The following is a 13,369-nucleotide window of genomic DNA, read 5'->3' as shown; positions in this document are numbered from 1 at the left end:
TGCTTACATTTCAATTGACTCATCGGAGGCAACAACAAAATCAACGTCACTGACCGCTACCGAAAGAGCCCGCTCACTGTCACCAGCGATTTTATGCTCAAGCAGCGCTGCTGTTACTCAGTCGTGGAGTTCACAATGCCCGTCACCTCTCTCTCATCGATGCACCGACTACTTCGGCTTGTGCGCCCACCAGCACTGTACCCTCTCTTACTACAGCAACGTCAACGACAACAACAACTTTAACGTCTGCGGCTACCCAGTGGCCTATCTCAACACCACAAGTAAAACTTTGCTCTAATGACCCTCTTACGAATAATACTCTCGTACAGACGGGGATCGATCGGTATGTACAAATAAAAAAGAAAGCTTAGTCCACAAAAAAACGTAAACTCAAATTGGCCAAAAGTACCAAAAACTTTAGGCAACACACGAACATCCGAAAACAGATTTGCAATACTTGGCGAGACCGAAGAAGACAAGGGTCAGGCGCCTCAAGTCATGAAAGCTGTAAAGCCACCGCCAATATATATTAGGAAACACAACAGTGTCGATCTGATTAATAAGCTTAAACAAGTAATCGGGCCTAACCACTTCTATATCAATACCCTAAAAAGAGGAAACATATTAGAAACAAAACTTCAGGTTAACAACGAAGACAACTTCCGTTCTGTAACAAGATATCTCGACAATGAGCTTATAAATTACTACACTTACCAACTAAAAAGTAAGAAAGGCCTACAAGTTGTACTTAAAGGTATAGAATCGACTGTTGCGGTAGCAGAAATAGCTGAAGGCCTCACGGAAAATGCCTTCGACGTTAAGCACATCGTGAACATAGTGAACAGGGATAAAATTCCCCAACCACTGTTTAAGATTGAGCTGGCCCCAGAGACGAAACCTCTAAAGAAAAATGCAGTGCATCCTATTTACAATCTGCAATATCTCCTTCACCGAAGAATCACCGTAGAGGAACCGCATAAGCGGAGCGGCCCCGTACAGTGTACAAACTGCCAGGAGTTCGGGCATACAAGAACCTACTGCACCCTGCAACCAGTTTGTGTCGCCTGTGGAGATTTGCATTGAAATCATACTGCCAACTACCGGGGCTGTCCCGTCTACAAAGAACTCAAGAGCCGCCTAAATCAGAGACGCAGTAATCCACCATCTTCACCCCATCAACAACCACTCCTGGTGTCTCCTTTGCCAACGCTCTCCGTTACCCTGGAATCTCACAAACATCTACCGCCCAACCTGCAGCATTGCTACTGCGAAACCAGAGCCTTCTAATGGAACTGCTGATCAAACAAAAGTCTGTATAAATGGACTCCTTAAGAATATGCTTCTGGAACGCAAACGGCGTTTCCCGGCACAAAAACGAACTCCTACAGTTCCTAAACAGCCACAATATCGATATCATGCTACTTTCTGAAACCCATCTAACTAATATTCCACGCGACCAACCACCCGGACGGTAAAGCACACGGAGGTACCGGTATACTCATAAAACAACGCATAAAACATCATCCCTTGGAGACATTCGCTACTAACTACCTGCAGGCCACATCCCTACGTATAAACCCAAATGGCGGCCCACTTACCCTATCCGCCATATATTGCCCCCCAAGCTTCAGTATTGCAGAAAATGAGTTTATGAATTTCTACAACTCACTAGGACGCTGCTTTATAGCTGCCGGTGATTATAACGCAAAGCATCCCCACTGGGGATCTCGTCTTATCAACCCCAAAGGCCGCCAATTATACAACGCTATTATCACTCCTGGTAATGCGCTTGACTTTGTCTCACCAGCTAGGCCTACATACTGGCCCACAGATCCAAATAAACAACCTGACATTATCGATTTCGCTGTTATTAGAAGAGTCTCGCACAGGCTGATAAACATAAAAACCTTAGAAGAGCTTACATCGGACCATTCGCCAGTTCTCCTCTGTCTATCTGAACAGCCGCAGCTTCTGGAACGCCCCCAACATCTAACATCAAACAAAACAAACTGGCTGAAGTACAAAAAATATGTAAGTGCACACATCGAACTCGATCCTGAAATTTCCTCTGAATCTGACTTTGACAAGTCGCTTAAACACCTCACGGACGTAATGTCCTCTGCCGCCAAACATTCTACGCCAGAACCCTCATCCACAAACCCGCTAAGAACTGGACGCTCAAGTATCCAGATCGAGTCTCTCCTACTTGAAAACGTAGACTTCGCAGAGACTGGCAGACTCATCGGTCCCCAGCTACTAAGAAAAGACTTAATGAAGCATCTCGAAAATTGTCGAAGGCCCTCTCTACCGAAAGAACCAGGCCCAACGGGCCTTCATTGCGAAACTATCCCCGACGGGTAATAAATTCCCACTATGGAGAGCGCACCCAAACATGCAGCCACCAATAGATCCCGATTGGCCAATTCGATCACAAACAGGTGCCTGGGCGCGCAGTGACGAAGAAAGAGCTAACACCTTTGCCCATCACTTGGAAAACGTCTTCAAGCCCCACCCGCCATCTAACCAATTCACTCTACCGAATGTCTCGCCAACGTCGCCGTCCTCCCCAGTTACCCTTGAAACCAGCACAATACTTAAGGCTATTAAAGAACACATAAACCCAAAAAAGGCTCCTGGTCACGATTTTATTTCTCCAAAAATGATAATTGAATTACCTGCATGCGCAGTCAGATGCATCGCATTTATATTTGACTCAATATTGAAATGGGGCTACTTTCCTGACCAATGGAAAAAGTCTGTCATTACAATGATCCCGAACCCAGGAAAAGACAAATCCCAGCCTTCCTCGTACCGGCCCTTCAGTCTGCTCCCATGTCTATCAAAGCTATTTGAAAAACTGCTTCTTGTTCATCTAGTAACACATCTTCAAAACAACAGAACGATCCCTCTGCACCAATTCGGATTTAGGGAAAAGCATGGAACTATCGAACAGGTAAACCGCTTAACATCTGAAATTCGCACGGCTTTCGAACACAAGCAATATTGCAGTGCCTTATTTCTGGACGTATCACAAGCATTTGATCGCGTCTGGATCGACGGTCTGGTATACAAAATCAAAACCCTCCTACCGGAAAACACTCACAAGTTGCTTGAGTCATACCTCAGAAACAGAGTTTTCACCGTGAGATGTAAAACCTTTACTTCAACCATCCGTAACATCGAAGCTGGAGTACCCCAAGGAAGTGTGCTTGGACCAATCTTGTACATCCTTTACACGGCAGACATTCCAACAAGCCGCCAGACCCTCATCTCAACCTTTGCTGACGACACTGCCATTGTCAGCCGCTCAAAATGCCCAATAACAGCTACAGCCCATTTAAAAGAACACCTGGTAGCTGTAGAAAAATGGCTCGCAGACTGGCGTATCAAAGTCAATGAGCAAAAGTGTAAGCACATTACATTTACACTAAACTTGTCGAAATGCCCACCACTGACGCTAAACAACAAGCCGGTTCCACAAGCAGACGAAGTCACCTATCTCGGCATACACCTAGACAGGAGGCTTACCTGGAGAAAGCATATAGAAGCAAAGAAGACCCATTTAAAACTAAATATAGAAATTATTCAAAGAGTACAATCAAAGACCCTACGAACAATAACTGGAGCCCCCTGGTACATCCGCAATGCAAACATCCAGAGAGACCTGGATATAAATCCCGTAAAAGAAGAAATTGTTTCCAGAAAAATTAAATATGAAGCCAGATTAATAAATCACCCAAACCTGCTTGCCAGACAACTCAACCGGCTAAGCTATCATTCCCGTCTACAGCGGAATGATTTCCCATCCCTTTTTCAATAACATAAGTTAACGTAACATAGATTAAGATTTGAAAACTTATTGTTAGTCTCTTAAGTAATAGAGAAGATCCAATAAATAAGAATAAAGTATAAAAAAAAAAAAAAAAAAAACATGTATAAATCAAGCAATAGTTGTCGAAGGAAATAAAATCGTAAAAGCATTTAATTGTTCTGTACAAATCGAAGAAATCTTAATAACAATTACTATAATGGATTACACACAAACTATTTATGTTAACAATAATGTAACAATGATAGAACCACGGTCAATAATTGAAGCAAAAGATATAATAAGAATACATACAAGAAAAAATATCACATTTCAAATTATAATACTTACTATTTTAATTGTAATAATTATAATTTTAATTATTTCCTTCATCTATAAATTTAAGAGTATTCCGAGAAACATTGTAATTAAACATAAAAATCAAAACAAAAACAATATTAAGAACCCAGAAAATCTAACAGAATTAAACAATATTGCACCAAATGAAAATACCCTACAATCAAACGAAAATACTACACAAACTAATATACCCACTCACATATACCCTAATATATCCGCCTGAGGACAGGCTCTTTTCTAATGGATGGGGAAGTAATATACCCACACCCACATATCTACCACATAAAGTAACATACACACACCCACATATCTACCACATAAACATATTTACATTACGCATTTATCTCAATTTATCAATAAAGTTCTTTCTCCCAATCGAAGGTTTGATAAGCGCCAGCTTAGTTTATAAGTTGGAGTTTTAAGTTGAATCTTGTAAGGAGCAGACCTATCTCTCCCAGTTCGCGTTTACACTATTTTGATAAATAAAAATTATATTTTTTTCAAAGTGTTAATTCCCGAATTTGTTATTATATTATTATCAATAATTGTTTTTATTATGAGTGCATACATTTTGTATAAAGCCTATATGTACCACAATAAGTGTGTATCAAAGAAGGCGATAAACAGAAGCCGGGCTAACGATCTGGATAAAATCTAAATTAATAAAGTGAAAACAATTATTATAAAAATATGTGTCAAAATAGATATACTAAGAAGAAGAGAATAACAATTTTGAAAGGAAATACAAATTATTAAAAACTTAAAATTAATACAACAGATGCTTTAGAATTAGAATAGGGTATTAGCCATACATAGAAACAGAGCAGAGCCTCTATCAATTTCAGATTTTGAAGACGAGTATAGACGAGTATATGGAGCGGCACGGAAAAAGCAATAGTACTGTCTACCGTAAGAAATTATGCACAATTAATAAAAAAAATGTATAACATTTTAATATGGAATGGGAGCAATTACCTCTCCATATCCGTGAAATAAAAGACATCTTTGATAAGTCTTACAAATGTATAAGCCAAAATAGGCCAATACATAAAGACACTATTAATAAACATGCAAAGATTCTTGTAGATTCTTTCAATACGGCAAGAACTCTAGAACATGAAAATAGGGAAGCAATAAATAGAACGAATTGTTCAAAATTATCTAAACTATTGATCAAGTTACGAACAAATTTAATAACTGTCAAAGATAGGTATTTAAATATGTTGTACAAAAGAGGAAGAACGCGTCCGTTCGTTGTGAAATTACAGGCGAAAGAGTTCTTAGATTGATATCGATATATATATACAGTTGCTCGCAGGAAACTATCGCAATCAGCTGACAGACGGCGTTTCCAAATAGTTACATATTCCTAACACTCCTTCTCAACGCTGTTTGTCATTTTACAGGATAATTAAAATACATTATTTACAGCAACCCCATCATATTAATACATTTCATGTGCTTAATCTTACTTAGATTCTTTGTTAACACATCTGCCATCATGTTTTCTGTTGATACATATTTTAAATCTATAATCTTTTCTTTAAACATATCTCTTCCATGATGATAGTTAATATCTATATGTTTGCTGCGCGCGTGATATACAGAATTCTTTACAAGATACTGCGCGCTTTGATTATCGCTGTGTATTATAATCAGTGGGACTTCACCAAGACCCATCTCACTCCAAAGTTTACGAATATACACTGCCTCCTTTGCAGCTGAAGAAAGTGCAATGTACTCTGCTTCTGTTGTGCTGAGAGCTACCACGGGTTGCTTCTTAGACTCCCAGCTGATCGCTGCTCCTGCCACCAAAAATGTCGAGGCGGTGAAGGATTTCCTGTCGCTGTCGTCTCCAGCCCAGTCGGCGTCAACATAACAATAGACAGCCTGTCTAGTTTGCTGATAATTTAACTGGAACGTCTTCGTACCCTGCAGGTACCTTAAAATTGGCTTGACACACACCATGTGCTGAGTTCTGCTGAGCAAGCTTCGCCACGGAATGGAGTATATCTGGCCTTGTCGTTATAGCCAAATACATAAGGGAGCCTATCAGGGACTGGTATTCAACCTGATTTGCTCTCAAATCACTTGTTGCATCGAATCTGGTAGCCAGCTTCGAGGGGTAGATTGGATGCCTTTTCTTCCAATAAGGCATCTATATACTGCTTATGGCCCACTCGAACACTGTCAACTTCGCCATCTCGATCAATTTCCATTCCTAGGAAATGTTTCAGGATACCGCCATCTACAACATCGTACCTTTTCGATATGAGGTACTTGATCTCATCCAGCTCAGCTTTCGAGTCGCTCGCCACTATGATGTCATCTACGTCGACTATGATGAAACTCATGTGGTCACCTTGACCCCGTTTGTAGATGCAGGGTTCGCTAGGACATGCTGAGAACCCTAACTTCAGAATGGTCTCGTCCAGGTTGCTGTTCCACCCTCGGCCACTTTGTTTTAAGCCGTAAAGCGATTTGTGCATCTTCAGAACCTTTCCTGGATGCTTTTCGTCAGTAAACCCCTCAGGTTGCCTCATGTACACCACGTCATAAAGTTCACTGTTGAGGTAATCAAAAGAAACATCAAGTTGGTGCATATACATACCATGTTCGACCGCTATCGCAATCATCAGCCTTATTGTTGAATATCTGGCCACCGGGGAAAACGTCTCAGAGTAGTTGTTACCATATTTTTGTCCACAGCTCTTTGCAACACGCCGTGACTTCACATTGCCATGTTTATCCCGCTTGACCGCGTAGACCGCATCCAATGGCCTTCTCTCCCTTAGGCAGCTCGACCAGTGTCCAAGTCTTCCTCTCTTTTAGTCTATCAACTTCTTGTTGCATAGAATTCTTCCAGAACTCTGCATATCTGGAACTTAATGCATCTTTGAAACTTGCTGGAACCTCATCATCACTTTTGGTTATGACATTGACAGTTTGGTACTTCTTTCGAGGTCTCCCACGCCGCCCAGAACGAACAAGTTCTGGCCTCCCAGGGCCCCGTTTGTCGCTTAGCAGCACCTCCGCTTCTGGCAGCACATCTTCATTTGGAAACACCTCGGCTCCTGGTAGTGCTTCTGCTTCTGGTGGTTGCTCTTCTTTGCTCTCTTCGCTGGCATTGGGCTCATTTTCGTCATAAGCTCCGATCTCTTTAATTTGTGGAGCGAAATTCATTTCATTTTATTTTTGCTTCTAAAAATGTTCCAAAAATATTGCGTCACGTGACTCTGTGAGTTTTCCTGTACATGGATCATACAAACGGTGAGCAGCAGCCGTATCTGAATACCCTACAAAAACATATTCGATTCTTTCGGTTTGAATTTACGGAAATGTTTCTTATCCAAGCCGATTGCTTTGACCACGAATACCTTGAGATGAGCTACACTCGGTTTCCGTCCGAACCAAGCTTCGAACGGCGTCATATTCTGCAGTGCTGATGACTCCGATCTGTTTCGCAAGTATGCTGCAGCAGTTACGGATTCCGCCCAAAATGCTTCGTCCATATTAGCATACTGCAACATATAATAACACATACTCTCGTCCGTTATCGCTGCGCAGGATTTTGAGCCTTTCTCCTGTTTGTTTTTTTAAACTCCGTGAACTTTCCGAAAACTTCATCACGCGTCTTCAGAAAATACACATGCATATACCGCGATTTATCGTCTGTAAATGTCACGAAATACCGAGATACGCCATTTGATTTTTTGCTCATCGGTCCGCAAATGTCTGTGTGAACACGTTGCAAAATATTATTCGCCCGATTTTCTGCAACCTTAGAAAATGGGTTTGTTATGGCTTTACAGTTATTTTACATTTAGCACACGTTTCGCACACATGATCCCGCATGTCATACTGACTCGCTCTTAGCCCACACACTATGTTATTTTTAATCATTTTATTTATGCTTCCAAAATTTAAATGACCAAGTCTGTGATGCCACTTTATTATTTCACATTGACTCGCTCTTAGTCCACGCACTATGTTATTTTTAATCATTTTATTTATGCTTCCAAAATTTAAATGACCAAGCCTGTGATTCCACTTTATTATTTCTGAGCCTTTCACTTCTGCCGCAAAACACAAATTTTTCTTTGTTTCTAGTAAGAAAAAGTCGTTCCTTATCGGCACTCAACACAACAGTTCCATTTCTATTTCCAACTGCTCTCGATGCGGAAAAAATGTTACACTGTAAATCTTTTACATAAAGTATGTACATCCACGAGATCGATCATACTTTTCTTTCATTTTATGCGTCCGCCATGATGCTATTACTGCCGGCGAATATTCTTTTTTCTCTGTGTTCCTTCATACTTGTTAAACTAGAGCGATCGCAACACAAATGCGTCGTGGCGCTACTGTCTAAGCACCAAACGCTCTCTCGACGCTCTCCGAACACACTTGGCCCATAAAAGAAAACAGAATAATTACGACTGTTCTCCTTCTTCTCTCCGTCTTTCCTTTCGGCTTTACCATTTTCGCGACAACTTACAGCAATATGCCCTTGACGACCGCATGCCCAACACGCTCTCTTGTTCTTGTCTTTGTTCTTCCATTCGGTTTTGGCAGACACTTTTTCACTTTGCGCCGCAAACATTCTTGTCTCTTTCTCATGAACCGTTTCGTCGTTCTTTCGTCTCTCTTCTTAGGCCAGACAACAACAAAATAACTGTAACTTCTTCGGGTAGCATTACCCCGACTTCGTTCAGTTTCTCCAGGATATCAGAAAACTTGCTTATATGCTATCCAATATTGTCCTCATCTGCCATTTTCATTCGAAACAATTGCCAAAGCAGAAATACACGCCGCGCCGGTCCTGTTGGCCTATGTATTCCTAGAAGCCTGTCCCATGCTTCCGCTACACTAACACAATGTTTTACATGATTTATTTGAGACGGTTTTATATGTAACATTATGCTCGCAAGAGCTTTATCATCTTTTATATCAAATGCAGCCTTATCTTCTTCACTGTCATTTTCATTCTTTACAACACGACGGCAAACCACTGCCCACAAATCTGCGTATATTAAAACGCTTTTCATTTGCACATCGAGTTTCTATGAAATTCATACTTGGATTCATTTTTCCGTGTGTAATCGCGAAGCCACTTATGTACTTAGTCTGAAGTCCAGAACTTTCCACGCAGGGACAAGCTCACTTTTTACCGCAATTATTACACACACACAACCGTAACCGTGTTTTAACGCGAAGCCCTCTACTTGGCCTTAAGTCCAGAACTTTCCTCGCAGGGACAAGTTCACTTTTTACCGCGATCACTAAACACGATCACCAGCAACTCTTTTTATTCCTTTCGCAGTGTAATGTCACTTTGGCCCATAACCTGTTGGATATGCGAGTGCTTTATTAAGAAGAACAAAAGAGGAGGAACGCGTCCGTTCGATGTGAAATTACAGGCGAGAGAATTCTTAGATTGATATCGATATATATATACAGTTGCTCGCAGGCAACTATCGCAATCAGCTGACAGACGACCTTGGCAAATAGCTACATATTTCTAACAAAATATATCGATACCGACATTTTTAAATACCCCTTTGACAACAGATCAAGAATTAGACCTAATGGAAAATGAAGATTCCGATTCGAGCGAAGGAATTTAAATTAAAGAAAAAGATGTACATGATCTAACAATTCCTGCATTTATAACAGTAACAGAAGCAGAAGAAGAAGAAGATATAGACTCAGATATACAGTCATGGAAAAAATAATAGAAACGATAAACAATAATTTTCAAAAAACGTAATGAACTTAAAAATAATTTTTAAAATTTTTAGGCCTGGAAAAAATAATAGACTAACTTAATTCTATGGAAAACAATTTTGTAGCTTCAAAGCCAATTAGTTTGGGTCATAACTTTAATATTTAGTTGTGCCACCGTGATTTTTAATCACTTCGGTGCACCGGCGTCCCATGGAATTCACCAAATTGGCACAAATTGATGGTTCAATGGAGTACCACTCGGACTTGACTTTCTTCCACAAATCTTCCTTATTTTTGGGCTTAAACCCGCCAATCCTCTTCTTTAGTATTCCCCAAAGGTGCTCTATTGGATTTAAGTCTGGGGACTGCGAAGGCCATTCCATCAATGGAACTTCGTTGTCCACAAACCATTTCATGGCCAGCTTTGAACAATGCTTCGGGTCATTATCCTGCTGAAACTCCCATTTAATTGGCATTTCCTCTTCAGCATAAGGTAACATTATGCTGTCGAGTATGTCTACGTAGTGGGTGGCGCACATTTTTTCTTTAATCCAATGTATTGGACCAACACCTGAATGGGAAAAGCATCCCCACAACATGATGTTGCCACCACCATGTTTAACTGTTTTAATGGAGTACTTTGGGTCGTGGGCAGTATTCTTAGGGCGCCTTACATGTGGTTTCCCATCAGATCCAAACAAATTTATCTTGGTTTCGTCCGACCACAACACATTTTTCCAATTGGAGCGCAATAAATGCACCTTCGCGAAATGTACACGTTTGCCGATATTTTTTTTGCTAAGGTATGGTACCTTTCGGGCTGAATGGGCTTTTAGATCGGCTTCAATCAGCCTATTTCGTATTGTTCGACTTGTAACCAGTGCATTTAAATCATTTTTAAGATCTTTCGACGAGAGAAAGGGATTTTTTTTTGATTTTTTAACAAGCCGCCTGTCGAAATTCACCGATGTTGCTCGCTTTCTTCCGCGATTCTCTTGTTTATTATTGTGATGAATCGCCGTAAAAACTTTTTTTTTTGAACATTTTAGAATTTTGGCAATATCTGACATTGTATTGCCCTCATTCCTAAGAGTACGGATAAGTCGTCTTTCAATATCGGTACAATGTAGGCCGCGACCCATTCTGAAACGAATAACAGCAACAAACAAAACGAGATCCGCAGAAACACTTAATAAACATCTTCTTTTGCCATTAGTTTATAAAAATTTACCTGTATAATACGATAATAATCGATCCAAAAAAAGAAAAGAACCGATTTTTTTTTCCAAGACCAAAACGTGGTCTTATCACAAATTTGCATACACAACTTATAATTCTTACGAAAGAAGGCGAAAAGAGAATCCAAAGTAAAGCACCGTTATCCCGAAAGCATGCCCAGTGGTTTTTAGGCAGACAATTTGCGCCAAATTTTAAATATTTGGTTTCAAGTTTGAATGCGCCTGCCGTTTCTATTATTTTTTCCATGACTGTACATAAGTGAGCCAGACATAAAAGAAAACATAATGGCAGATCCAGCAGCAAAAAGGGGAGATATAAAAAAAATTGCCATCCCGGAATTTAACGGACAAAAGATACACCTTCAAAGATTTATAACAGCCTTGAAGTTGGTTAACTTGACTAAAGGCACATTCGAAGATTTGGCTGTAGAAGTCATTAAATCAAAATATACAAAGTTCAGAATGAATTAACAATAAATTTAATCATACAAAAATTGCAAGACACTTTAGTCGGTGAAACATCCGACGCAGTCAAAGCAAAAATGGCGAAAACCAGCCAGAAAGGCAAAACAGCCGAGAAATTTACAACAGAAATAGACAACGAACACGTTGACAAATTCATCACAAAGGAAGCCATCGCCACAATAGTTAAAAATTGTAAGCATGGCCGCCTAAAAACAATTTTAAAGGCAATCAACTTATCAACTATGAATGAAGCCGTCACTAAGTACGAGGGTGGTCCGATAAGTACTTAGCCTCCAAAAGAAAAATGAAAATTTTGGAAAAGTGGCGATTTATTTCTCAACCTAATCTCTTTTTAGCTCGATACACTTGACCCAGCGATTCTACGTTTGCAAAATAGGTCTCTGTGGCGGCGACGATCTCCTCATTCGACGCAAATTTATGTCCAGAATATGGTGGATGGGGTAGCAGTTCGTAGCCCAATACGACCAACTTGGCCTTGACGAGGGCGTAAGTGTGAGCCGGTGCGTTGTCATGATAGAAGAGCACTTTTTTCTTCGCCAAATGGGGCCGTATTTTCTGCGAATCGGCCCAATAATTCGGCGTAGTACAGCCATGTGACCGTTTTGCCCTTCTCCAGGTAGTCGATGTATATCACACCTTGTGAATCCCAAAAAACGGTGGCCATCACCTTTCCGGCGGTGGGACAGTCTTGGCCTTCTTCGGAGCTGGTTAGACGGGTGAAGTCCACTGTTTCGACTGTTCCTTGGCCTCTGGTGGGTACCAGTGGATCCATGTTTCGTCGCCGGTCACGAAACGACGCAGAAACTCCTTCGGATTGCGCTTAAACAGCGTCAAACACTGTTCTGAAGTGGTCTCACGGTTGCGTTTGTTGTCCGGAGTGAGCAAACGCGGCACCCATCGCGCCGACAGCTTTCTCATGCCCAAAATTTCATTCAGGATATGATCCACGCGGTCTTTTGACATGCCTAATGTCTCAGCTATCTCGCATATCTTCAATCAGAGGTCTTCCAATACGAGATCGTGGATTTTTGTCACGTTATCCTCTGTGGTAGCCGTTTTCGGCTACGCACCTGGGCGTGGCTCATCAAAAACCGACGTGCGACCACGTTGAAACTCGTTAAACCAATTTTTGACGGTCGCCATCGAAGAAGAAGAGTCACCGTACACAGCACCCAAGCGCTCTTTGATTTCGCTGCGCGATTTCCTTCCAAAAACAAGAATCGAATTACAGACCAATATAGCTCTTTCTCCATTTTTCTAAAATCCGCGGACACGTCCGATTCCACACGCAGTCAAAACAAAACTACGAATCCGATTCGGCTGAAATTTCGACAGTAGCCGTCTACGAGAATGTACTACATGATAGTAAATATCTCTTGCGAAAGTGACGCCGCGGTGAGGCTAAGTACTTATCGGATTGCCCTCGCTCATACAATGCAGTACTGAAATGACGGGCAATGCCAACTCAATATTGTACACACAGAAATAATTACCGCGGTATCAGAATAACTGATATTACCAAAATAATGGCTATAACGGTTGTAACCGAAACTATAATAGTCAGACCAACAACAATTTTAGAGGTCGTGGCAATTTTAGAGGAAGAAACCATGGTGGAAACACCAATAATAACAGAAACAATAAAAATACTTATACAAACAGTCAAAACAATAATAATTTCCGACAGGTGCAAACCACTTCGGAAAACCAACAAAGACCCTTAGGATAATAAACCAAGTAAAGAGTACGG

The sequence above is a fragment of the Drosophila rhopaloa genome, unplaced genomic scaffold, assembly GCF_018152115.1.
Source record: "Drosophila rhopaloa isolate 14029-0021.01 unplaced genomic scaffold, ASM1815211v1 contig_200, whole genome shotgun sequence".
Classification (NCBI taxonomy): domain Eukaryota; kingdom Metazoa; phylum Arthropoda; class Insecta; order Diptera; family Drosophilidae; genus Drosophila; species Drosophila rhopaloa.
The sequence above is the reverse complement of the archived record's forward strand: the minus strand, read 5'-3'. Positions refer to the sequence as shown.